Source organism: Panthera onca, chromosome B3, assembly GCF_046562875.1.
Source record: "Panthera onca isolate mPanOnc1 chromosome B3, mPanOnc1 haplotype 2, whole genome shotgun sequence".
Taxonomy (NCBI): Eukaryota; Metazoa; Chordata; class Mammalia; order Carnivora; family Felidae; genus Panthera; species Panthera onca.
The window spans coordinates 136,931,839-136,958,002 of NC_138344.1; positions in this window are offsets into that span (position 1 = coordinate 136,931,839).

Here is a 26,164-nt window from a genome sequence, read left to right on the forward strand (position 1 = left end):
CAACTAAGCCACCCAGGCGCCCCTCTCCTTCAAACTTTCGAGCCGCTTTGTTTTATTTACGTGTATCTCATGGAGACAGAACACAGCTGAATTTGGAGTTTTTTGGTTTTTGGTTTTGGGTTTTGTAATCCAATCTAGGAGTAAGCACAGGGTTTAACTGGTTACATTCACTTTTATTGTCATAACTGATTTTTCTTCTTATTTTCATCACCTTGTTTTATAAGCTATTCTTTTTTTTTTTAATTTTTTTTTTTACATTTATTTATTTTTGAGAGACAGAGAGAGACAGCGTGAGCAGGGAGGAGCAGAGAGACAGAGGGAGACACCGAATCAGAAGCAGGCTCCAGGCTCTGAGCTGTCAGCCCAGAGCCCGACGCGGGGCTCGAACCCACGAACCGTGAGATCATGACCTGAGCTGAAGTCAGAAGCTCAACCGACTGAGCCACCCAGGCGCCCCTATAAGCTATTCTTAAGTGACTTATTCTTCTTTATTTTGCTTTGGTTTCCGGCCCCCCCCCCCCCGCCTTAATGATTGGGGAAGTGTACATACTGTTTTAAAATCTTCTGGCAGCTTCAAAAAGCCATCTCTCCACCGTCACTTCCAGCTTTACTTGGGGTAACCACCTTTTTGTTTGATTCAACACATGTTTAATGAGTGTGTACTATGTGCCAGGTGCGATGCTAGGGCCCAGACATCAGAGATAAGCAAGGATGGTCTGATAGGGAGGGAGAGACCCTCGGCGAGTAATCGGAATTACACAAGTACGATGAGATAATAAGTGCATTGGCAATTACGTAAGCACAGTTGTACCAATCATACGGCTGCCTTCAAATCCTACCTACATATCGTAGTTGAAAAAATACGTAACTTGATCTGCTTATAAATATGTCCCTCTAAATAAAGGGTCTCCACAGGGCCCAGGTGTCTTCTTACAAGTTATACTACTTTCTGGAAAAGCGTTTTGGCTTCTCTCCTCTATCTGCTGGAATCCACTTATGAGTCATGCCTGGCACCGTCCCCTACCTACCAGCTGGTCGTCCCTGTTTCGTCTCATGGCCATTTCAGTTAAGAGCAAGAGGAAGGAATGCCACTCTCCGCCTTTTACTGAAAAGACCAGAAGATTTTACTTCCAAGCAGCCCCAGAAACTAGCACAGTAACTCGCTATTGAAATAACGAATCCACGAGAATCCTTTGCTCTAAGCTGCCTCACTCCCTTGGGAGAAGGTGAAGGGGTCAGTCATTAACGTGTTATTATAATCCTGGCCCACCCAGTCCTCAACCAACTGGGCAAACCTGGGTGAGACTTGGCCTTTCCTCTCCCCCCAGAGGTGGCAGGACAGAAGCAGTCCCTGAGTCAATGATGGAAGTCCGTGGGCCTCGAATGTTACCCCAGGTTTGGGGGCAGAAGAAGAAGAGACCATGGGGGCAGGAGCTGACGTTCGCTGCCCTCTGGGGGAAACAGTGAAGGTCATTTCGGGAGAAATCCAGAAATTCCACAACCAAACACAGATCTCGAAGCAGAGTTGTTTGCTAAGCCTCTGAGAAGGCAAGTGTTTGGGCTATGGAGGCCGGACCAGGCATCAGAGAGGGTGAGTGAGTCGTGTGGGCACACGCGGCCCCAAGGGCCTCTGGGACACCAGGGTGAGATGGTCTTAGGGCTGTGCCCAGCTCTGACGCCATGGTTCCCCGGCCCTGACTCAGCCTGGTGTTCTGCCAAACGGCTTCAGGACGGGACCGCCCAAGCTTCCCCATCGGCTTTCCACTGTGACCAGTCGTGGCGATGAAACCTTTCCCGATTACACTCCCCCGAGGATGCCAAACTGAAGTCTTCCAAGAGGCCCACCCACCAGGAGGTTATGGATGTTGAGATCAAACCCAAAGCCACCGGGGCCGGCAACAGCATGGGGCTAGCTCTAGGCCCGAGATGGTGGGGGGGGCGGGGGGGGGGGTCCCAGCTCTGACGCCATGGTTCCATGGCGGGGAAGTCCTAGTGGATGGTGTGGGCAGCTGAGGAGGCTCAGCCCACACTCTGGTCCCTCCACTGCGGGGTCCCAGCCCTTCCCACAGCCAACAAGGCTCACCGAGAGCACGTGGGCCAGTCCCGCCACCCCCGCCCGCCTCCGCCGGCCTCCCCTCTGTCCCAGGGCAAGGGGGCTCAGCGTCCGTCTCTGTCTCGCAGACAAAGATATTAAAAGAACGTCAGCTTTAGGGTAGGGATGCAAAGGCAGGAGGGGAAGAAAATCCGCCCATACATTCCCTGGTTCCCCCCAATGCGGGAGTACCTAACAGGAGGTAGCAAGAGAGTTAAGAGCTGGCAAAGATTTTCTCTCGTTCTTTTCCTTCTTCTTCTTCTTTTTTTTTTTTTTTTTTTGTAAATCTGGTGTTTATAATTCCAATTGGTGTAAAATTTCCTGATGGTTAACACATCCCATTACTGACGCTTTTGAATGAATGACTCATTCCCGAATAATTGAGTAGCTTTGTAATTTGGGAAGTAAAATCACATTTACGAGCCCCTCGAGGGGAGGGTCTATATTGTCGTGCCTAAAAAGGAGATAAATCATAAAAGCAAAAATCTGCAAACATTCCCCCTTAGCCTTTGTCCTCGCCTGAAGGCCGTGCCTCTCAAAAGTGCACAGCTGCCTGGAATCACCACGGTTGTTTAAAATCGGGCCCCGTTTTATCTTGATGGTAAAATCACATATCGGTCACCATAATCCCGTCTGGGTCCAATGGGCCAGCCATGCTCTGCATGCCCCTCTTCCACCCCGGCTTCTCGTCCCTGCTCAGGCTCATCCAGGCCACACTGACTTTGGGAGCTTTGTGGCCAAGTGTGGAACCCCATCAGGAAGAAACACTCCCCAATTAAGCCAGATTCGATTACAAGCAGCATCCACAAATAATCAATAGGTGCATTGCCAATGTAGGGTTCAACAAACCCACAACGTGATCCTAATAAGACCTGACAAGGGTCGCTTTTTTTTTTCTTCTTCTTTTCTTTTTTCTTTTCTTCTTTTTTTTTTTTTTTTTAGTGGTTGAAAGTCAACCAATATTACTGAGTTTTAACGGCACACATGCGTGCGTTTTTAAGCATATCTATTTTTAAGAGCAAAACGTACACATGGAACCGGGTGGCGGCCTCCTGCCTCTGCTGTTTGGTGCCGAACTCTAATTGTATTTTTATGTGCTGCGGATTTGAAATCTAGAAGTCCTGGGATTTTAAGCCTCAGGTCCTTTTCCCACTTTTCCAGAGTCCTGTAAATTAGTTTAGTATGCTTGAAAGAACCCCTAATTGTAACTGCTCTCGTTGACATATCAGCTTGAGGCCGCACAGAGCTGGCTTGGGGACTATTGCCCTTGGTTTTGTAGTTACAGTGCATTTTAAGGGCCTGACAGGTCCGGTGCTAAGATGTTCTGAATTAGATTTGAATTACAACTGCTAAATGCCCTTGTCAAAGATCGTTAGTCCTGACACTAGCCATGTACCTTGAGCTGACTGTTCTAATGCAGGGCCCATGGCTTAAACAAAGACATGCCCCCACGTTTCATTCCGAATTGTCAAAACGTAATTGAGTTAAAAAGCGCAACTACAGCATAAGAGTGCAAAATCTTTGCTGCTTCTTTTCGCTTTGAAATAAATCCAGGGGACAATTTAGCAGCATCACAGGCGCAAAACGAGAAGAGCGTTTTCCACCAAGACGCGGTGTTCTTAAAACATAAAAACCCCAGGCCCGTCCCTGTATCGCAGGATGAAAACGGCCGAAGAACTTCTCAAATGCCTCTCGATTTCAGACTTAGTCTTTCCCGAAGAAGAGGAGCCGGCTAGACCACTGACCCAGCAATGCCGGGCACACGGGTGTCGCTCCACGAATGTGGTCACGGAAAGGCACGAATGGATTTTAAGATAGACGGGTCGAGGGTAGGAAGACGGGGCAGGGGCATCAGGTCAGGTAGCCCGGCTTGAATCTCCTCCCTGCTGCCAGACGCGTGCCCTGCCAGTCACTTCTCTTTCCTGACCTTCCAAATCCTTGTCGGCAGACCCAGGGATGACCAGGCGTGCGTCCTAGAGAATTAAACCGAGACAACGGGAAAGCATCCTCGGTGCCCTGCCATCGATTGATATACATTCTCTTTCCTTCCTTCAAAAGACGACTCCCGCCAGGGTTTCTGGAAGCCGCTCGGGGAACTCCAAACGGAATCAATAGAGGAGCCCGGCCTGGGAAGGCCGGAATGGGGTACCCAACTCCGAAGCTGCGAAGACCAGAGGGCACACACGTGGGGAGCTGCGGGTGCCACATGAGCGCCGGTGGGGCTCACGGTGGCCAGAGAGCATCTGATGCATCGAAAACTGCCCCCAATTCAAAAATTCCAACACATCAGTCAAAAGCAAACTTAGCCGCTAGTGGATTCCGCCAGGGGCCAACAGTTTGCACCCAGAGGATTCTAATTTTCGTACATTTCGAGGAAGGCAGCTGATGAATCCGAAACTGGGTTGGCAGATAGAAGACGGGATGACTTTGAATTTCGGAGAAATCATTTTTTTTTAGCACATGAATGCCTTAATTATCATATGGGCGTATTTTAAAAGTACTCATGGTTTATCTGAATTTAAACTAAGCTGGGTATCATTTTTTTTCTCCCCCTTCCACTAAATCTGGCAATCCTCAGTAGGAAGAGACTAAAACTGAGAGTCAACAAAGACCCGAGGGGAAGTCCTGCTTCACCTTAGTAACCCGCTTCACCTCCAGGAGCCTCGGGTCGTCCCTGCAGTAACACAATGACACACGCGCCAGCCTCGAGTCACAGGGGAGGGAAGGAGCCCGCGATCCCCACAGGGTCAGGGACGCTGCAAAACGCTCACCGCTGCTGTGGTTTCAGAACTGGCAGGCGCCATCAGAATGCAAAGGGCCAGGGACTGTTCCATCACAAGAGAGAAAAGTCCCTTCCTCCCCTTGCTAAGGAAAGTATACAACATCTCGACTACACATGTACTTCTTAGCGGCGATAGAAGCCGGAAGTTATCGAATTGCGTAGTCGGATTCTCGGAATGGAAACAACGAGCACAGATCTGGGCAGCTCAGCACAAAAAAAAAAAAAAAAAAAAAAAAAAAAAAAAAATCGCCGGGAAGACGCTCCAGTGGCTTGTTGAGGGAGGACGGGGCTGTGATGAAAGATGAGGTTCTCAGTCTGCATCTGGAAAGGCCATTTGTGCTGCGTTAGGGAACAGCCTGAGGTGCCCGGGAATGTTGGTCCTGGCGAGAGCGGATGGGGAGAGAGAGAAATCGCGGGTCGCAGGCAGGGAGAGGGAAGTTGCTGAAACCGGAGGTTTCCACTTGGCCTTAAACTTCGACCTGGAAGGCCAGGAACACTGGCCTTTCCTCTTTGAGGCTGCCCGAAGATCTCTTCCATGCTCTGAAATAAATGAGGGGAGGGGAGATTTTTGTAGGTCCGTGCATAAAGCTGAAAGCAAAAGATCCTCCTTTAGAAAAAATAAAAAAGGCGGCCGGGGAGGGGGCGGGGGGGGGGCGGGCAGCAGTGGGGAGTCAGGGGCTGAAATGATGAAATATGGTGTCTGAAATTACCTGCCGGGGACGGCCCGTAGAGACAGGTTTTAGGAAAGTAAGCTATTTCTCAGTCCGGGGAAGACTCAGGCTGACCAGAGAGAAGATAAGTTGTGTCTCCAGGCCCATCGGCTCCAGCACTGAAGCCGCAGGTGGGGGGGAATCAGCTCGAGACGCCCCTCGCCCTTCGTGGCATCACTTTCCGAGTCCCGTCATCGAGTCTCCCATCGAGAAGCCCGTCAACTCTGAGTGGGGAGGGCCCCCTCCCCGCCTTCCATGGGCCTGATTCGGATGCGACTCACAGCCCTGGGGTTCAAGCTGCTGCCGCTTAAGGAGGCTTATTTTGACACAGTAATTACAGGGCTCGAACGATGCTTTACATTAGAGTATAAAACACTCATTAAATTAAAATTCTTCCATGAAATCATGAAAATAAACAGTCTGTCCAAACTGGCGTCAACAAATTCACAGGGCGTCTCTGCGTTTTCTCAGGCCCCAGGCCGCTACAGGCCGCATTTAACCACGAAGTGTGAATGGCTCACATGCCTTTGAAGGCCACGTTCTGCTTCTTTTTAAGATTATTGCTTTAATTGTTTTTACAACTTGTAAGATTTTAAAGCCATTAAGCTTCAAAGTTGGGGGTGGGAGAACCCAGGGAGTGGGTTTGGTGGGGGTGGGGGGGGAAGGGTTAGCACTCACAGCCCCCAGACCCTTCTGGGACAATTAAAATGCAGGGGACAAGCGGGGATGGGCAATTTTTCCATGACCCCTTAAGGGATAGAAAATAAACCTCACATTTCAAAGGTTTTAGACGGGAACAAGAACGTGGGTGCAGAGAGCAGAGGGCTCTCCAAACTGGGCACGGATTTGGCAGTTGGCTTCTCTGAGCTCACTTTCCTTGTATATAAAAGGAGGAGCGGGAGGAAGCCCAGTGGATTCTCAGTATTCGGGGTGGCTGTGTTCTAGAAAGTCGCCAAGAACACGGAGTTAGCCGGTGCTGAACGGCCGCGCCTGGGAGAAGCACAAGCTTGGGCCCCTGTGAGCCCCTCTGATCCCATTTTCATCAACCCATCAACCCATAAGCTTGTTCGGCGGGTGTTTCTGCTTCAAGACATCTTGTTGAGCATACAGCTTTGATTCGGGAACAGGGAACTCTCGGATGACCACACTGGAACTCCTGCGGGAAAGCACACACGGATCTTCACGGTAAGACGCATGACGGCCTCTTGAGCCAGGCAGCATGAAGCTGCGAGGCCCTGATAACAGAGAATCACCAACAAAAAGTGCAGACATGCAAAAAAAAAAAAAAAAAAAAAAAACGTAGCAGGAAATAGGCCACACTGCAACAAGGACCCTTGTTTCCGGCTTGTGAGTGAACACCAGAAGGCACAACATCCCCATCGCTCTTGACCCCTGCTCTTGACCTCAGGTGGGAATGTGCACATCAGGAGACCCCAGACGCTGCCTGTTCTCTGCTTGTGCATAAGTGGCTGCGAAAACAAAACCAAAAATCTCCAGGAGTGCCGATTTGGGGTTAGAAATAAATCCTAGCGAGGAGGAGAATCAACAAATATGGAATCGATGAACAGTGAGGGTCAACTCTATTTTACAGGCATGAAAAGGGTTTTTTTTTTTTTTTAAATAAATAAATAAAATGAAACTGACGGTCACTACTTGACCTCCCAAACCGGGGTTTCAGGGAAGGGAGTGGAAATGGCGGGCAAGCGGTCTCATTTGAATCAGGGAAATAAATGTCAGCCCCACTCCTTGTCACCTACAGGGACAGGAGGGACAGAAGGCATGACAAAGAGTTTGCTCAAGATACGGGATAAATGAGTTTTAAGATACTGATCTCTTGCATTTTGTTTGCCAGAATACATTGATGGGCCCAGAGGCTTCCTCCAAAAAGTGGGGAGTAGGAGAGAAGTTCTAGAAAGCGATTGAAACTGAACCTAAGATAATCTGGGGTTTGTGGGGTACTCACCGAGCTCGGGAAGGAGCAGGAGGGGAGCCGTGAGTGGCCCGGGGGACCTCACGTGGAGGCACGTGTTCCCTCTGGTCCCACGTCTCCATGGTGCTCAGACTCCTACACCTGCCTGCTGGGGGTGTTTGGGGAAATCCAGGTCAAGAAGTGGGCCATGGAGGATGGGCCAGAACACAGGAGGAGAGGCGGAGGCAACATGGAGAACGGGGTGGAAACAGATCTTACAGCTGGTGGAGAGGAGGGGAAGGGACACCCTTCACAAGAGTCTCCAGAGAAATCAGGTGGAGGGCGAGGACGAGGGCTCCGCCACACATGCGGTGAGAGGTTCAAAGCTTTCTCCTGTAACGATTAAAAGGGACAGCAACCCCAAGCACAGTACTAGGGAACACCCAGGAGTCTAATACAGTAAAACCTTGGTTTGCGAGCGTAATTCATTCCGGAAACATGCTTGTAATCCAAAGCCCTTGTATATCAAAGAGAATTCCCCCCTAAGAACCAATGGAAACTCAGATGATTCGTTCCACGACCCAAAAATATTCTGTAAAAATGATTACGATACTGTAATATAGTACAAAAATAATAAAGGAAATAGAAAATATAAAGAAAAGTGAACAGATTAACCTGCACTTACTTTTGAAAACCTTCGTGGCTGGTGTGAGGGAGACAAGAGAGAGGAGGGTTGTTGTGTAGGACGACTTTCACGATCACTAGTGGAAACACTGTTCTCTGTTGGCTCAATGGAATCTTTTTCTTTTCATGCAACTTTTAACAAGAAACCTATCCAATGGCACTTGCTTTTGCCCCCTCTTGAAGATTTTGTGGAAATGTAACATCACATTGACGATCACCCACAATCCCACAGCGAGAGCGGAGAGAGAAAGAGAGAGAGAGAGAGAGAAAACCATTGGCTCTGTGATCATGTGACGCTTGACATCACGTACTACTCGTATGGCAAGTCGTCGCTTGTTTATCAAGTTAAAATTTATTAGAGATGTTGGCTCATCTTGCAGAACACGCACAAAACAAGTTATTCACAACCCAAGGTTTTAGTGTACTTGGGACATCTTGGGTGACTATGAAGATTCAAAATAATTCATCCTAAGTGCTTAGAACATACTAAAACTTGAAAGCAGTGACACTGGGTGTGGTCATCACAAATAAAATGTGCTTTTACCTCCAATTCCCCCCTCTTCTCCTCACTATGTAGTAACTACTCAGAACAGAAACTGTATCTTAGTCATTTCTGGATCCCCAGGGCTCAGAACAAGGCCTAGCACATAGTAGACGTTCGAGAAATATTGGCCCAAAGCAGAAAATGAGCATGGATTTTGTGAAGACCATCACGTGCCTTCTGAGGGGAAACCTTGCTTTGATGTGAATAAATTTGTACTTATCCCTGGTGCCTCCAAATATATGCCCAGTGCCTCCAAATATATGCCCAGTGTCTCCAAAGCTAATTGGAGACCAGAAAATAACCCAGACTCCTCTCTGGTCCTGGACTTTCCAACCTGGGCTGTGAAGAACCCCCAAGACATCACAGAGGGGCGTCAGGTGGCCTCAGGAAACCGGGGGTTGGGGGTCAGGCAGAGGGAAAGCCGAACAGGAAGCCCCACTTAGTGTCCACCACCAGCCAGGCAGTAAAGCTGTAAGTTTATCAGGTTATTCATTAAATTAAACAATGCAGATATTATTCAACTAAAATGGCCTCTTTGCTTAATAAGCAAACAAACAAATAAATAAACCAAACACACTTGCACATTGCTGAAATCCAATCAGTTAACATCAGAAAGAAGAAAACCGGGAATCAGAAAGGGAAAGTGACTTGACCGAGGTCACGAAGCAAGAAAGGGACAGACCTCAGGTTAGAAGCCAGTTTCCACCACACAACAGGATGGGCCTCACTGAGTGTATCCATTTGAGTATGAATTCCTTGTAGTAGTCAGGCTAGGTTAGGCTAGGCTGCAGTAACAAATAGTCCCCCAAATCCTAGTAGTTTAACCCAAAACTTTGGCTCACTCACACAATACAGCTCTGGGTGATTCTCCACGACAGCTGCCCTCCGTGTGGTGACTCAGGATTCTGGATGCTTCTTCTGAGTGGCCCTGTCATCTCAACATTGGTCTCCTCCATTATCACTGCAGTCCAGAGAGGAAGGACTTCCTTGCCTCTCGGCCTGGAAACGACACGCATCACTTCTGCTCACACTTCATTGTCCGACATTAGTCATGTGACCTTATCTCCACGATCCCATATGCCCACAGAGAAAAAACAACCCGATATTGGCATAGGCACTGCTAATTCTGACCAGCTGTGGAGTTTTGTTCAATCCTTAGGACACTAGAAAAATCTTGAGATCCAGAGATAGAAAACCTGACTTCAAGCTCTGATTTCACCAGTGTGTGAGCATGTGATCTCAGGCAAGTCAGTAGAGCACTTTGAACCTCAGGTTTCTCTCAAAAATGGGTATAATAGTAATTTCTTCCTTCTCTCAGGAGTATTTTAAGGTTCAAAGGAACTGAGGCACACGAAGGTGATTTGAAAATTATAATGAAGTCTACGAATGTTATTTGTTTCCTTTGTCAGCGCTAAGTCAGGGGAGGGTTAAGCCTAATGAAACCATGTAATTAATTCACAAATGACCTCGTGCTTGACAGAAAGAACCAGTGCAGAACAGGAAAGAAATCTGCATCGATATGGATGCCCGAGAAAGTTCTAGAACTGTATAGCCCACCAGAACTGGAAAGAACTACAAAGACTCTCTCCATCCTGATTCTCATTGTGTAGAGGACACTGAACCCTATTGCTTGAAGTATACACACCATCACGTACTTATGAGGATTAAATTAACCCCATTGTTGAAATAATCACTTTGGGCTCCCTCCATCCTGCTCATCCCGGAACTTCTTGTAATGCTGAGCTGTCAGCAAAATGCAATTGTGATGAAAACAGCACTGATGGTGGCATCCAGGGCTTTTGAGCATGAAACGAGACAGACATGTACCTACCTTGCTCACGTGGACAGAGATCAGAACAGTATCTTTGAGCAGAATCACACCGATATTAACGTATCAGAAACCCTGGACCCAATAATTCCATACTGAGGCATCTATTTAAAATGTGTTCAAAAAGGTATGCACCTAGATGTGAACCATAGCGTTTTATATAATAGTGAAAACATTTAAGCCCTTTAAATATCCAACACTAGGGACCAGTCAAGACAGAGTGGTCCTTGGTTTGAAATCTCCCCGGGAGCTTCCTGGGTTTAGTCCAAAACCGGCCCCCGTACCTGGAGGGCAGGGAAAGACTGAAGGAAGAGGCAAACCCCTCCATATTGCTAGCTAGCTTTTTTTTTTTTTTTAATGTTTTTTAATGTTTATTTTTGAGAGAGAGAGAGAGAAAGAGAGAACATGAGTGTGGGAGGGGAGGAGAGAGAGGGAGACACCGAATCGGAAGCAGGATTCAGGCTCCGAGCTGTCCGCACAGAGCCCGACGCGGGGCTCGAACCCACAAGTCATGAGATCGTGACCTGAGCTGAAGTCAGACCTCAACTGACTGAGCCACCCAGGCGCCTCAAGGTAGCGGTTGTAATAAGCGAGGGAACTTACTTACGAGGCTTGTCTTGGGCACCCACAAGACGGGTATATCTCTGCACCTGCTGCCAAATCTTAAAAGCTTAGGTAGAGGACTTAACTGGGTTCAGTCATGTTTACTGTCCAGAGGGTTGCAATACCGCCTTTCTATCTCAAGGCCGTGTCCTTCGGGCAGCTTCTAGGAGCGGAAGGCGATCAGAAGGCGCATTTCAAGGACAGGGGAGGGGTAAGGAACCTCCAACCACGTAGGTCCAGCTCAGGGGTCATCCAGTGCTCATGTCTCCTCAATGACCTCCCCAACGGCCGTGGGATATTATGCAGCCACTAAAAGTAACAGCAATAAATAGTTTGTAATGAAATGAGAATAGCCTTTTGAGAAAAATGTTATGAAATAACACTGGTTAGTTATTTCTTCAGTTTTATTTTATTTAAAAAATTTTTTAAAAAATATTTATTTTTGAGAGAGAGAGAGAGAGAAGAGAGAGAGACAAAGCACAAACAGGGAAGGGGCAGAGAGAGAGGGAGACACAGAATCCGAAGCAGGCTCCGGGCTCCGAGCTGTCAGCACAGAGCCCGACGCGGGGCTTGAACTCACGAACCGTGAGATCATGACCCGAGGCAAAATCAGATGCTCAACCAACGGAGCCGCCCGGGTGCCCCTGTTTCTTCAATTTTAATGAAAAAAATTGTGTGCCAGACTAGAAGCCGAGATTAAAAGTGTTCCTTTCTTTCCTTATGCGTTCATCAACAAAGATTTATTGATGGCTCAGTATGTTGGCACGCTGCTACGATTTGGGATGCGAAATTATCTGTTTGCTTATCCACTCACCGAATATGGATTCGTTGAAGGCTTGCTATCCAGGCCATATGATAGGCTTTAGGGGGCCAAAGTGCCTGTAAGTAGGTAAGTAATACCAATGTGGAAGAAAAGACTGAAAGAAAAATGCACTAAAATGCCCACGGCGATTAACTCTAGGAATGGGATTCGGGATGATTTTAATTTTTTTCTTTACATTGTCCAAATTTTCTCCAGCAGACAACGCATTGCTCTTGAAATCAGGCAGCGGGGGGAGATAATAGAAGGGAATTGTTCAGACCGGAGAACCTGGCCACGTGGTCGTGGACACGAGAACCTACCGTACAGGACCGTGAACCCAGATGGAAACAGCGTCCCCTGGCCCCAAAGCCAGCCAGCCCTGCTCGTCTCTGCTTCCTTCTGGTCCCAACGGCTTTCGCTTTCTGGATGAAAGGGGTTCACCTTTCCTCCCACTCTCCAGCAAGTTTTCTCTTCAAGACAGAAAGGTCACGGGACTTCTTGTTAAACAGATCTGCATGCGGGTCCTAGCTCTGCCACAGAATAGTCAGGAGACCTGGAAAAAGTTATTTAAGTTGCCTGGGCCCCTATTTCTTGATCTGTAAAATGGGGATAATAAACCTAGGTCACTAGCTGCCCGTGATGAGAAAGGGCTGGATATACTGCGTGTAGGGCACCCGGTATATGTCCAAGAGATGTTTAGCTCATCTTATTAAATATCCCCCCGTTCTCCACCCGCTCTGGGAAATACCAGGAATTCTGATATGGTCTTCTAAAGGGGCGCCTGGGTGGCTCAGTCAGTTGAGCGTCTGGCTTCGGTTCAGGTCATGATCTCGCGGTTCGTGAGTTCGAGCCCCGCGTCGGGCTCCGTGCTGACAGCTCAGAGCCTGGAGCCTGCTTCCGATTCTGTGTCTCCCTCCCCCTCCGCCCCTGCCCCTGCTCACACTCTCTCTCTCCCTCAAAATAAATGAACGTTAAAAAAAAAATTTTTTTTTTTTTTAATTAAGCAGTAGCAGTTTTTATACATAAAGGCTTTCTGGAAAGAGTTGGCAGCCACATTCTTGGTAAAGGGTATCAGCCCCCAGCGGACAGACACAGCGGCCTCCCCCTGTCCTCTCCTCCCCTTCCCTAACGGACAGAACCTCAGGTACCGCCCAGGGTAGCAGTGTCCCCGGCTTCAAACTGCTTTCCCAGATTCCCTTGCGGCTGGGACAGCCCCTTGATCCCATGAAGAACAAACAGCCTGTAACTCGAGGTCACTGGGAAAACTAACGCTCTCTGGTTTACGAAAGGGCGGTGCCGGGGCCAGGAGAGTGGAAGCTCGTCCTTAAACAGGTAGAGAAAATGAAAGAAGGGTCCTGGCCAGCGAGGGCAGCATGGTTATGGTGCGTCAGCCCTGGAGCCTGCCTCTGGACTCGCGGAATAGTTTCTCATCAGTCTATCAATGCGAAGATATTTAAAAAAAAAAACAAAACTTTTTTTTTTTTAACACTTCTTTAGCTTTGAGAGACAGAGAGACACAGAGCATGATCAGGGGAGGCACCCGGGTGCCCCACTGCTGAATTGTTTTTAACAGCAAAAAGCAGAAAGCAACTGAAGTTTCCCCAAAGAAGAGACTGGTTAATCAAGGTATAAGTTACATTCCCTGGATAAAATACTCTGCGGCCACTAAGATCACGCTTCAGGAGACTAGGAGGCCACACGGCAAGGGCTTACGCTCTGCTGTTAAGTGCAAAAGCAGAGTGTAACATCCCCCCTGCTCGTGACTAACGCTATGTAAAGTATGTTTGCCTGTGGAAAAAATACTGGAAAGGGCTCCAAAAAAACCCTGTAGCAGCTCTGACGGGGTGGCAGCGGCATCGTGTAGGAACATTTTCTCCAAAATTTGCTGCCACGTTGTTAGATTATTGTTTTTTCCAACAAAAAGAGTTACGCGTAAAAGATGAAATGGTCCGGAGGCACCTGGGTGGCTCAGTTGGTTAAGCGCCTGACTCTTGATCCCAGCTCGGGTCTTGATCTCAGGGTCATGGGCTTCAAGCCCCACGTTGGGCTCCGTACTCAGCGGAACTTACTTGAAAAAAAAAAAAAAAGGTACATGATCCGAAAAGCCTAGCGGAAGCTACGATGAAATGTTCGTCAGGCTCCTGGAGGGGTAGCTATTTTCTAAGCCGTGGAAGCCAAGGGGAGAATTGCAAAGGAAAAGACAGGCAAATCTGATGACCTCAAATATCATCGTTCGGCCCAATGCAATCTGCAGCCAGGATACTTTATTTAGCAGAAGAAATCGTTTTAACAGGACCCACGTTGCTAGCAACGCTCTGGAGTCACCCAGGGCTCGTTGGCGGGGGGCACCGGCATGACCTTTTCTGGAAAGCGCTTGGGCAATGTTATTCCAAGAGCTGCAAAGAGGACCCCAGGCTTTGGCCTGGGATGACCACCCTGGAGATGGATGCTGGCAGCCTAACTCAGCAGAAGGCCGATCTGCACGGGGAGCGATGTTCCTTGTGGTGGGGTTTATGAGCACAACACGCCCCACCGGATGCTCTCCGGTCTTCGGGCATGAAGGCAATGCCACGAACCGGAAATGTGTTTTACTATCACAACAGATGCTGGGGCACCCGGGTGGCTCAGCCGGTTAAGCGTCCGACTTCAGCTCAGGTTACGATCCCGCGGCTCGTGAGTTCGAGCCCCGCGTCGGGCTCTGTGCCGACAGCGCGGAGCCTGCTGGGGATTCTCTCTCTCTCCCGCTCTCTCCCTCTGCGCCCCCTCCCCCACTCTCTCTCTCTCTCAAAATAAATAGGCAGGCTTTAAAAAATACCAAGAGATGTTAAAGAGCAGAATCGACAGGTCTGCACAGGAGAGAGAGAGAGAGAGAGAGCAAGCGGGGGAGAGGGGCAGTGGGAGAGGGAGAGAATTTTAAGCAGGCTCCACGCTCAGCACAGAGCCCAACGAGGGGCCCGATCCCATGACCCTGGGATCAGGACCTGAGTGGAAATCAAGAAGAGGGCACATGACCCACTGGGCCACCCAGGTGCCCCTAATTTTATTCAATTTTAACTAAACTGGGGCAGTGTAGGGGCACCTGGGTGGCTCAGTCGGTTGAGCGTCCGACTTCGGCTCAGGTCGTGATCTCGCGGTCCGTGAGTTCGAGCCCCGCGTCGGGCTCTGTGCTGACGGCTCAGAGCCTGGAGCCTGCTTCGGATTCTGTGTCTCCCTCTCTCTCTGACCCTCCCCCGCTCCTGCTCCGTCTCTCTCTCTCTCTGTCAAAAATAAATAAAACATTAAAAAAAAATAAACTGGGGCAGTGTAAAATAGTCTCCACTAACATTAACATTAGCATTAATTAAAACTAATTTTATCCTTTTTTATTGGGACTACCAAAAATCATAGCTACGTACGTATCTTCCGTTACATTTCTTCGGACAGCGCTGGTGTAAATGTTACTCTTTTGTCAATCACGTTTTGCAAACGATCTTGTCTAGTTTGAGGCTTTTCTTTTCGCGCTTCATGGGACCTTTTGATAATGAGACCTTGTATTATCTTTACGGCTTTAGGGTAAGGGCAGATTTCTTAAAGATGACCCTTCCCCCGCAACTCACAAGCCTTAAAAGGAAAGAGACTGGTAGCTTTGACTTCATCAAAACTGTATCCTAAATTTCATTCCAGACGTTCGAATTTTTGCTGTCACGTCCAAGTCCTTGATCCGACTGACATTTCTCGTTTTCGCGGCCTCCCGTAGGAATCCGTTTTTTCTTCCCCGGTATAAGGGACCAGCTGTTCCAGCCTGACTTATTGATCATCCCAGCCTTTCTTTCCGTCAGTCGGTCTGCCAACTTGTCCCATACCGGGTCCGCACAACGCGTCTCTGAATATCTGGTCCGTTCCTTTGGTCTGTGCCTCCCTCTGTCCTTGTCCATACGCCACGCCGTCCTGACCACGATCATTTTTAAATTCTCAGTCCCTCCCAGGGCAGGTCACCCTGACTGCTGTTTCTTCTTCAGGAAGAGTCTCTGCTGTTCTTGGCCTTGGGGCATCTTGTGTACCTTTTGTAATCAGCTGTTAACTTTCCTCCAAAAAAATAGGGGAAGAGGCGCCTGGGTGGCTCGGTCGGTTAAGTGTCCGACTCTTGATCTCGGCTCAGGTCGTGATCTCATGGTTCGTGGGATTGTGCCCCACGTCAGGCTCTGTGCTGAGCGCGGAGGCTGCTTGGGGTTCTCTCTCTCTCTTTCCCTCTCTCTCTGCCGCTCCTCCCACTCTCTCTCTCTCTCAAAATAAATAAACCTTAAAAAATAGGGGAAAACAAAACCTCTGGAAGCTGGATGGAAATGGCGTTGAATAAATCAGTTTGGAAAGAACGGACATCTATGAAATATGAAGGCTTCCTATCCACGCAAGTATTTGTACCTCCATTTATTTAGATATTTGTAATGCCTTTCTACACATTTGTAAAGTTTTCCTGCTTAGACTTGCTCTATTTTGCTTGTTTTGTTTCGAGATACCCTAGTTTTTGTTGTGGCTGCAAATGGTAATTTTTTTTTTTTATTGCATTTTCTAACTGTCCATGGTGGATATGTAGAAATGCAACGAATATAATGAATATAGGTAGATGTTGCCTTATACTTAGTGTACGAGTGTGTTCAGGTCTGTTGTAGCAGTATGCCATAACACATTGGGGCTCAAACCACGGGAAGTCATATCCTGACAGTTCTGGAGACTGAAGTCCAAGATCAAGGTGCTGGCAGGCCATGGTTTCTTGACTGCAAGCTGCTCTCCCACGATGTGCTCAAATTGCCTTTCCTCTGTGCACAGCTGCAGAGAGATCTCTGGTGTCTCTTCCTTTTCTTACAAGGACACCAGACCAGGACCCACCCTCAGGACCTCGGTTAACGTAAGTTACCTCCTTAAAGGCTCTGTCTCCAAGATCCACTCATGTTGGGCATTAGGACTTCCACATATGAATTAGCAGGTGCAGGGGGGAGGTACACCATTCAGTCCGTAACACCTAGCAAACTTGCTAAACTCCCTTATTAGATCTGAAAAATTCTAATTTATAATTTCATCCATAGATTCTTTTAGGTTTTCTATATGGACCAGAATATCCTTTGTGAATGAGAATACTCCTATTCCTTTCTTTCTAAAATTTACATCCTTTATTTATTTTCTGACTTCCTGTATTGACTGAGACATCCAGAAAAGTGTTAGATTAAAAACAATGACTAAAAATGTTTCTCTTATTGGGGCGCCCGGGTGGCTCAGTCGGTCAAACGTCTGACTTCGGCTCAGGTCATGATCTCGTGGTTCGTGGGTTCGAGCCCCACGTTGGGTTTTGCACTGAGAGCAAATGCTTTTTTAGTCAAATGCTTTTCTGCAAATACTGAGCTGATCGTATGGTTTGTCTCCTCGAAGCTGTTCAGACGGTCCCCATTCTGGATATATTTTCTAGTGCACATCTAGAATACATCTAATTTAATCATGACTTGTTTTCTTCTTCACACATTTCTCAATCCGGTTCACTAATTTTTGTCGAAGACATTTAATATTAACCTGCCACTTTGCAAACGTTAACGACTTCAAACAATAAACATTTATCACCTCCTGGATCCCGTGGGCCAGGGATCAGAACATGACCACGGCTGTGGTCTTACCTGAAGGCTCCACTGGGGCAGGATCCACCTCCAAACTCACTTGCATGGACCCTGTTTCTCACTGGCTTGGGCCAGAGCGTTCCCTCGGTTTCTCCCCTTTGGACCTGTCCACACAGCAGCCTCCACGTGTGGCAACGAGCTCTGCCCCTAGCAAGCCATCTGAAGGAGAGAGCACGTCCCCATGACGAAGCCGCAGTCTTTTTTACAACTTCATCTTGTAGATGACGCCTCGCTCTCTCGGCCGCGTTCCACTTGTCAGAAGGACTCACTACATGCAGCCCATTCTCGAGAAGGATGACACAAGAGCATGAATGCCCCTGGGCAGGGACTGTTGGGGGCCATCGTGGTGTCCCTTAAGCACAAGGAGGGAAAGATCGTGATCAGCGGCCGCTCCTTCTCTCCAATGAGCGAGTTCAGAAGCGGGGTCCCCCATTCTTCTCCCTCCCCTGCTCTCAACCTCAGGGCCGGGACCTGGGTTCTAGTACCCCAGCAGCACTCACAGCTGTGCGACTTGGGGAAATCACTGAAACTCTTTTCTGAGTGGTAAGTACTCTGGTCTTTTGAAAAAAAAATTTTTTAAACGTTTATTTGTTTTTGAGAGACGGAAAACAAGCAGGGGAGGGGCAGAGAGAGGGGGAGACCCAGAATCCGAAGCAGGCTCCAGGCTCTGAGATGTGGGCACAGAGCCCGGCACGGGGCTCGAACCCACAGACCGTGAGATCGTGACCTGAGCCAAAGGCAGTTGCCTCACCGACTGAGCGACCCAGGCACCCCAAGTCTCTTGAAGAAGTGTTTCTTTCAGTGGGCCGGCCCAGCCTCAGATCAGGCCCGAAAAGAAAAGGCAGAACAGGGGGCACCTCGGTGGCTCAGTCGGTTCAGCGTCCAACTTGGGCTCAGGTCATGATCTCGCAGTTCATGAATTCGAGCCCCGCACCGAGCTCTGTGCCGACAGCTCAGAGCCTGGAGCCTGCTTCCGATTCTGTGTCTCCCTCTCTCTGCCCCTCCCCTGCTCACGCTCTGTCTCTCTGTCTCTCAAAAATTAATAAACATTTAAAAAAATAAAAAAGAAATTAAAAAAAAGGCAGAACAGAAGGATAATGGGATGCCTCTGCCTAAAAAAAATGGGTTGGGGGTTTTGTCCCTGATAAGCAGAGGAGAGAAAAGTGAGGGCTCTTATAAACGTGAATAACTCAGATTTACTTTTAAACTCTTTGGTACATAAGCAAATCTAACTCAATAAAATCGGACACATTCAAAAGCCTTAGGATCGTGTGTGTGTGTGTGTGTGTGTGTGTGTGTGTGTGTGTGTGTAATCCAGGGCAAGGGGCTGAAATCCACCGGCGGCCCAGGTGCACATGCAGAGGGACAATCTGTAACCTGGGTCATCTCAGTAGAGGCGGCTGCTCTGAGCCTGAGGACAATGTGGGAGCCCAGCCCTGTCACCCCCGGAGCCTTGAAAGGGCGCTGCGTCCACAAGGAGCATGAGGAGAGAGCTCGAGCCTGTGGATCTGGGGCCTGGAGTCCCAGCTGCTGCCGAGATTTCATGGACATCACGATGCTTCAGCGTCTAAAGACAACGGCTTCCCTGTTGCTCACCTCGATCCCTATTCAACAAGCTTGTTCTTCAGTGGAAAGGGAGGGGCCTGTGCCTCTCAGTGTCTTGAGGCTTCTTCTCCCCGAGGAGGAGGATTCAGGAGCATAAAAGTCCTTGGGAAGATGGCCAAGGGTCCGCAGGGTGAAAGGACCTTTCGGGAGTTGGGGAAACTGAGTTCCTGACAACCTCCTGGCATCTTCTGTCCTCTTTCCATCTGCTGGTCTGAGAGTCCTGGGACCCCCCCCCCCCCCCCAGCTCCTTCCCTTGGGACAGAGGCGGGCTGGCTGGACAGGCCATCAAGTGGGACAGAGATACCTCCAGTTAGGCCTCGCAGGGAAAGCTCTGGGAATCCCAGCCTGCTGTGCACGGGAAGGCGGGGGGCAGCCACCCTGTGGTCAGAAGCCTCGGTCCGGGCTCCCCGAGAGACGACTGATGCAATCACGGTGGTTGGGAACATTCTTGGAACATCTCTGTTCCGTTCGAGTCCTCAATTATGGCTGCTGGGGCTTCGTCTGAAGCTGTTCCAGGAGATGGCCCGCCTGGGTAATTGCCCTGTTTTATCTCAAGATGCAGATCTGGAGGCTGGTCTCCCAGCCTTATGAAGTTACAATCTACGCAAGGCTTTTTCCATTTACATAAGACAAATCTGAAACATACACATCCATAGGCATTTTGTCTCAAACTTGTGAACACGGACAAACCCCAGCGGCTCAAGAAGAAGTAGTCTGAACTTCTAACCGTGTTACTCACTCAGGTTGTGCATCCCAGACCATCCGGGGTTGAGGGGTGGCTGTTTCAGGGTTCTGGCAGTTTCCAGGGAGCGTCTATGACAGGTCACGGGGCTTTATTGTCTCTACTCCAGCCACACGTTCTGGGGATGGCGGGCATCGGTGCGGAAAGGCCGCCTCCTCCAAATCACGCCACAGTTATTCTACATGGCGTCCCACGAGCTGACGTGTCGTGTCCACAGCCTCCTCCTCCACCCCAGGACCTTGTTACTTTTTCTTCCTGCTTCACAGCCTTGAAGGGGGCACAAATGTGAGAGCACATGGGGCCCAAGATCAGCATCATGTAGCCCAGGACCTCCCAATCCTATTCCAAAATTGGGATTCAGTGGATGTTAATTCGTGGGCTTCCAAACAATCAAAATGAACGTATTTATTAAATGCTGGGTTCAATGTTGTAAGAGTTGTTACCCTTTTCTGCAGGACTTCTCAGAGCCTTGATTATGCTAAGGGGCCTCGTGAGAGCTACTATGTAGCACTTCCCAAAATAAGGACCCAAAGCCCTTGGTGGCAGGTGCAGTGGGCATCTGCTGTTTGTGCTGGCCTGGCACCCCTTCCCTCCTATTCCGGTAACAAATTCTTGTTTCCATAGTGGCTTAGAAGGGCTGAAGCTGGGGGCGCCCGGGTGGTTCAGTGGGTTGAGCATCCAACTTTCGATTTCAGCTCAGGTTATGATCGCAAGGTCGTTGGATCAAGCCCCGCATCAGGCTCTGTGCTGAGCGCAGAGCCTGCTTAAGAGTCTCTCTCTCCCCCCCTCTCCCTCGTTCATGCTCTCTCTCTGTCAAATAAAAAAAATGAAGGGCTGAATCTGAACCTCTTCCAGCACCCTCATCAACAAAAGCAAACAGGTGATTTAGATCTGGCCCCAGAAGAGTTCTTCTTGGAAATTTGAGGCTAGCTCGATGTGTGTGAAGAAGTCCTCGTTTCGTCTGGGTTACTGAGCTGTGAGGATGTGGGCCTTGAGGCCAAGAAGTATGTCCTAGCAACATGATCAGGGGCTTTGGATCCCACCATGCCTGAAGCCATCCCTTCCCCAGATGGGTTTTTCCCCCAAGGAGAGGGAGCAGGGAGAGCTGTGGCCGATCCCGGAAGTATCCTATGGGACAACACTGGAGCACAAGGGAAGACTTGTGACCGTCAGGATGCTTCCAGCTGCAAGAACTTCCGCTCAAAGTGGCTTCACCAATAAAGAATGGGACTTTCTCATCGCAACAGAATTTCCCGTAGGATGGCCCCCGGCGTTGGTGAATTCAGAGGCTCAATGATGCATCAGGCAACTGGCTTCTTCCCAGTTTCCTCCCAAGACGGGGTCCTTTTAAGAGCTTCCCGGGCGCCTGGGGGGCTCAGGTGGTTAAGCGTCCGCCCTTGGCTCAGGTCATGATCTCACAGTTTGTGGGTTCGAGCCCCGCGTCGGGCTGTGTGCTGACAGCTCGGAGCCCGGAGCCTGCTTCAGATTCTGTGTCTCCCTCTCTCTCTGCCCCTCTCTCCTATTCTCTCTCTCTCTCAAAAATAAATAAACATTAAAAAAAATTAATTATTAAAAAAAAAATGAAAAGCTTCCCTTCCTTACACACGTGCATCACGCTTCCCAAGCTTTGGTTTTCTCATTTATAGAACGGAGGGAAACGCAACGGTACGAGTGTTCCTCTGGGCCGTGGTGAAGGTGAGCCCACCCGGGACGGTGACCTACTGGCGTCTGCCTCGTATCCCCCGGAGGCTCCGCTAGGACATCTCCCAAGCTGCTCCAACATGTCCAAACAGAACTCCAAGTTTCCCCCACCAAAAAATCCGCCCCCCCCATCTGCTCCCCCCTCAGCACGTATCATGAAGTTTTCAGGCACCAAAACCTCAAAGTTATCCTTGGTTTCCCCCCCCCCCCCCGCCCTTCCCCTCACCTTTTGTGTCCAACCCATCTGCAAAGCCTTGGAAATATCTGTCTAAACCGTCTGCTCCCCACGCCGTGGTCCAAACCATCGTCTTCCCTAGCCTGCAATTTCTGTGCACAATTTTATTGAGATGTAATTCACGTACGTTTCATCCATTCAAAGCGGGCATCTTAGCAGAGTCACGGAGGGACTTTTATAACGTATTGAGAGCGTACGATCTAATTTTAGAACGTGTTCGTCACCCAAAGACAAAGCCCCGTTAGCAGCCGCTCCCCGTCTGCCACCACCGCCACCAGCTCCGGGCAGCCACTCACCTGCTTTCTGTCCCTAGAGATGTGCCTGCGCTAGACATTTCATATACATGGAATCCTACAGGATGAGGTCCCTTGAATCTGGCCTCTTGCGCTCCACGTCGAGTGTCCAAGCTTCATCCACGTTGTAGCACGTGCCAGCATTTTATCCCTTCTTCGCACCTGACAATACTCCACTGTCTAGGTATGCCACATCCTGCTCTATCCATCTGTCAGTTGTGGACCTTTGGGGTGTTTCTGCTTTTTTGACCATTGGGAATAATGCTGCTATGAACATTCACATCCAGGTTTCGTGGGGATGCGGGTCCTACTCTGCCCGGGTACATACCTAGGCCTGGAATTGCTGGGTCATACGGTAACTCTGTTTCACCGTTTGAGGAACTGCCAGACTGTCTTCCAAAGCAGGTGCCCCACTTTACAATACTTCCAGCAACGTCTGAGGGTTCCATCCAAGTGGGTGTGAAAGAGCATCTTCATTGTGGCTTTGATCTGTGCATCCCTGGGGATTAAGGATGCTGAGCATTTTCTTCATATGCTTGTTTGCCATCCGTATATCTATTTTAATCCTTGGCCCAGTTCTTAATCGGGTTCTCTGTCTTTTATTATTGGACTATAAGAGTTCTTTATAAATTCTAGATACAAGACCTTTGTCAAATCCACGTAATTTCGAAATGTCTCCCAAACTGTAGATGATCCTTTTATTTTCTTGATGACATCCTTTGGAGCACAAAAGTTTTTAATTTGGATGAAATCCAATTTGTCTGTTTTTTTCTTAAGTCGCTTGGACTTTGGTGTCTAAGAAGGCTTTGTGAATTCAAATTCACAACAATTTATTCCTATAGTTTCTTCTAAGATTCTTATAGTTTTAGCCCTTGCATTTAAGTCTTTGATTCATTTTAACTTAAGTTTTGCATATAGTGGGAGTTAGGGGTCCAACTTCATTCTTTTCAGGTGGATCTCAAGTTGTCCCAGCACTGTTTGTTAAAAAGTCTATTCTTTCCCTCATTGCATTGTCTTGGCCTCCTTGCTGAAAATCGGTTGACTATATATTTGAGAGTTTCTTCCTGGACCCTCAGTTCTAGTCCATCTATTAGATCTATATATCTATTGTTATGCCAATGCCACACTATCTTTTAAAAAATTTTTTTTAATGTTTATCCATTTTTGAGATACAGAGAGACAGAGTGCAAGGGGGGAGGGGCAGAGAGAGAGGGAGACAGAGAAGCAGGCTCCAGGCTCTGAGCTGTCGGCACAGAGCCTGATGCGGGGCTCAAACTCACAAACCATGAGATCATGACCTGAGCCGAAGATAGATGCTTAATGAACTGAGCCACCCAGGCGCCCCTACACGATCTTGATTATTGTAGCTCTGCGGTAAGTTTGAAATTGAGAAGCGTGAGCCTTTCAACTTTGTACTTCTTTTTTTAAGACTTTTCGCTATTCTGGATCCTTTGAATTTCCATATGAATTTTAGGACCACCTTGCCAATTTCTGCAGTTTCTGTAAGAACACCAGCTGAGGTTTTGAGAGGGACTGCATGGAGTCTGTAGCTCATTTGTACAGCATTGCCATCTTAACTATATTAAGTCTTCCATTCCATGAACATGGGATGCCTTTCCATTATTTAGAGCTTCTTCATTTTTTTTCAACAATGTTTCGTAGTTTTTAGAGTATCAATTTCACACTTCTTTCATTAAACTTATCCCTAAGGATTTTATTCTTTTTGATGCTATTATAAATGGAATTGTCTTCTTAATTTCATTTTCATGTTATTCACCGCTAATATATAGAAATACAATTGATTTTTGTATATTAATCATTTGGCTTGCAATGTGGCTGATCTCGTTTTTCAGTTCTAACACATTTTCAAAGGATTCATTGGGATTTTTCTTTTCTTTTTTTTTTTTCCTAGGATATTCTTTTTTTTTTTTTTTTTAATGTTTATTTATTTTGAGAGACAGAGAGCTTGAGCAGGGGAGGGGCAGAGAGAAAGTAGAGAATTCCAAGCAGGCTCTGTGCTGTCAGCACAGAGCCCGACGTGGGGCTCAAACTCACGAATCATGATATCGTGACCTGAGCTGAAGTCAAAAGTTGGACACTTAACCGACTGAGCCACCCAGGTGCCCTAGTTAGTATTTTTCCACACAAGACCATGCCATTTGAAATACACAGATAGCTTTGTTTCTTACTTTCTAATATGAATGACTTTTATCATGTTTTCTTGCCTAAGTGCCACAGATTTAGTAGATTTTCTTGAATAAGTGTTTCTGCATTTGTTGCATGTCCTTAGAACAATTTCAAGGTATTTTGATAGTGCTTTTTTTAAATATAATTTTCACCACTTATGGCTATTTCACTGGGGAGAGAGTTTGCAGAACTCCTCACACTGCCATTCTAGAAGCCATTTCTTCTCCCTTGGGTTTTGCAACAGCCTCGGAACTTGGATCCCCATTTGCACGCTTATTTTCCTAGACCCATCCTTCACGTAATAGCCAGAGTGACTCAAAAAACATAGATCAGGGGCACCTGGGTGGCTCAGTCAGGTAAGCGTCCCACTTTTGACTTCAGCTCAGGTCATGATCTCACAGTCACGAGATCGAGCCCCACATCAGGCTCTGCACTGGGCATGGGCTTCAGATTCTCTCTCTCCCTCTCCCTCTGCCCGTTCCCTGCTCACACTCTCTTTCTCAAAAAGAAAAAAAGAAACATAAACCATATCATGTTGCTCCCTTCCTTAGCACTTTCCAAAGGCTTTCCCCCAATTTTAGAAGAACTATATAAATGGCCTAGTGACTCCAGAATATTCCAGCCACTATCTACCCCTCTGATTTCATGCACGACACATCATTTCTCTCTTCACGGGCCAGCTTTCTTCCTGATCTGGGAATATGCCAGACTGTTTGCCACTTCAGGGCTTGCATTTGTTACTCCCTCTGCCAGGAACACACTTTCCTGCACTTGTGGCCTTGCTGGCTCCTTCTTGGTACCGGATATCCCCGAGGCGTCACCTCCCCAAATAAAAGGGGACTGTCCGTTGTATTGGAGTTGCTCTCCCTCCTCCCAGAGCTGCACGTGACTTCTCTCCACTGGAACATCCTGTGTCACTTTCCCCCAGGGACCCATTTGCAGGGTCTGTTCACTTCCTTATCATCAGGCTTCCACAAGGAGAGGGTCCCAAGCCTTGCCATGCTAAATTTCCCACTTATTCTCCAGTACCCGCAACAGGGCTGGGCACACGGGAGGGGCTTGACAACTAGGAGAATCCAGGACTGGACTTTATACTCCTTTTGGGTGGGATGACTACTTTCACCTGTCGGCATGGCCAGGCTGTGGCGTCCAGCTGCTTAGTGGAACGCCAACGCCGCCGTGAAGGTAGTTTTTAGATGCGGTTCACATTTGGTAAGTAAACTCTGAGTAGAGCAGATTATCCTCCGTAATGAGAGTGAGCCTCGTTCAATCCGTCGAAGACCCTGCGGGCACAGACGGGGGTTTCCCCGAGGAGGAGGAACTCTGCCCCTACACTGCCTTTGGACCCAAGTCTGCAATATCAACTCCTTGCTGGCCCGACTTGCAGATCTCAGACTTACCAGCTCCCACAGTTACATTCTTAAATGTCTCAGTAGATACAGACAGATAGATGATTGATTAGATGATAGATATGGAGATAGACGCACGCACACATACGCATAGATACGCGTGTGTATCCTATGGGTCTATTTCTCCAGAGAAACCTAACGCATGAAGGGCCAGCCTTTATTTATTTATTAAAAAAAAATTTTTTTTTTGAACGTTTATTTATTTTGGAGACAGAAAGAGACAGAGCATGAACAGGGGAGGGTCAGAGAGAGGGAGACACAGAATCCCAAACAGGCTCCAGGCTCTGAGCCGTCAGCACAGAGCCCGACGCGGGGCTCGAACTCACGGACCGCGAGATCGTGACCTGAGCCAAAGTCGGAGGCTTAACCGACTGAGCCCCCCAGGCGCCCCCCAGT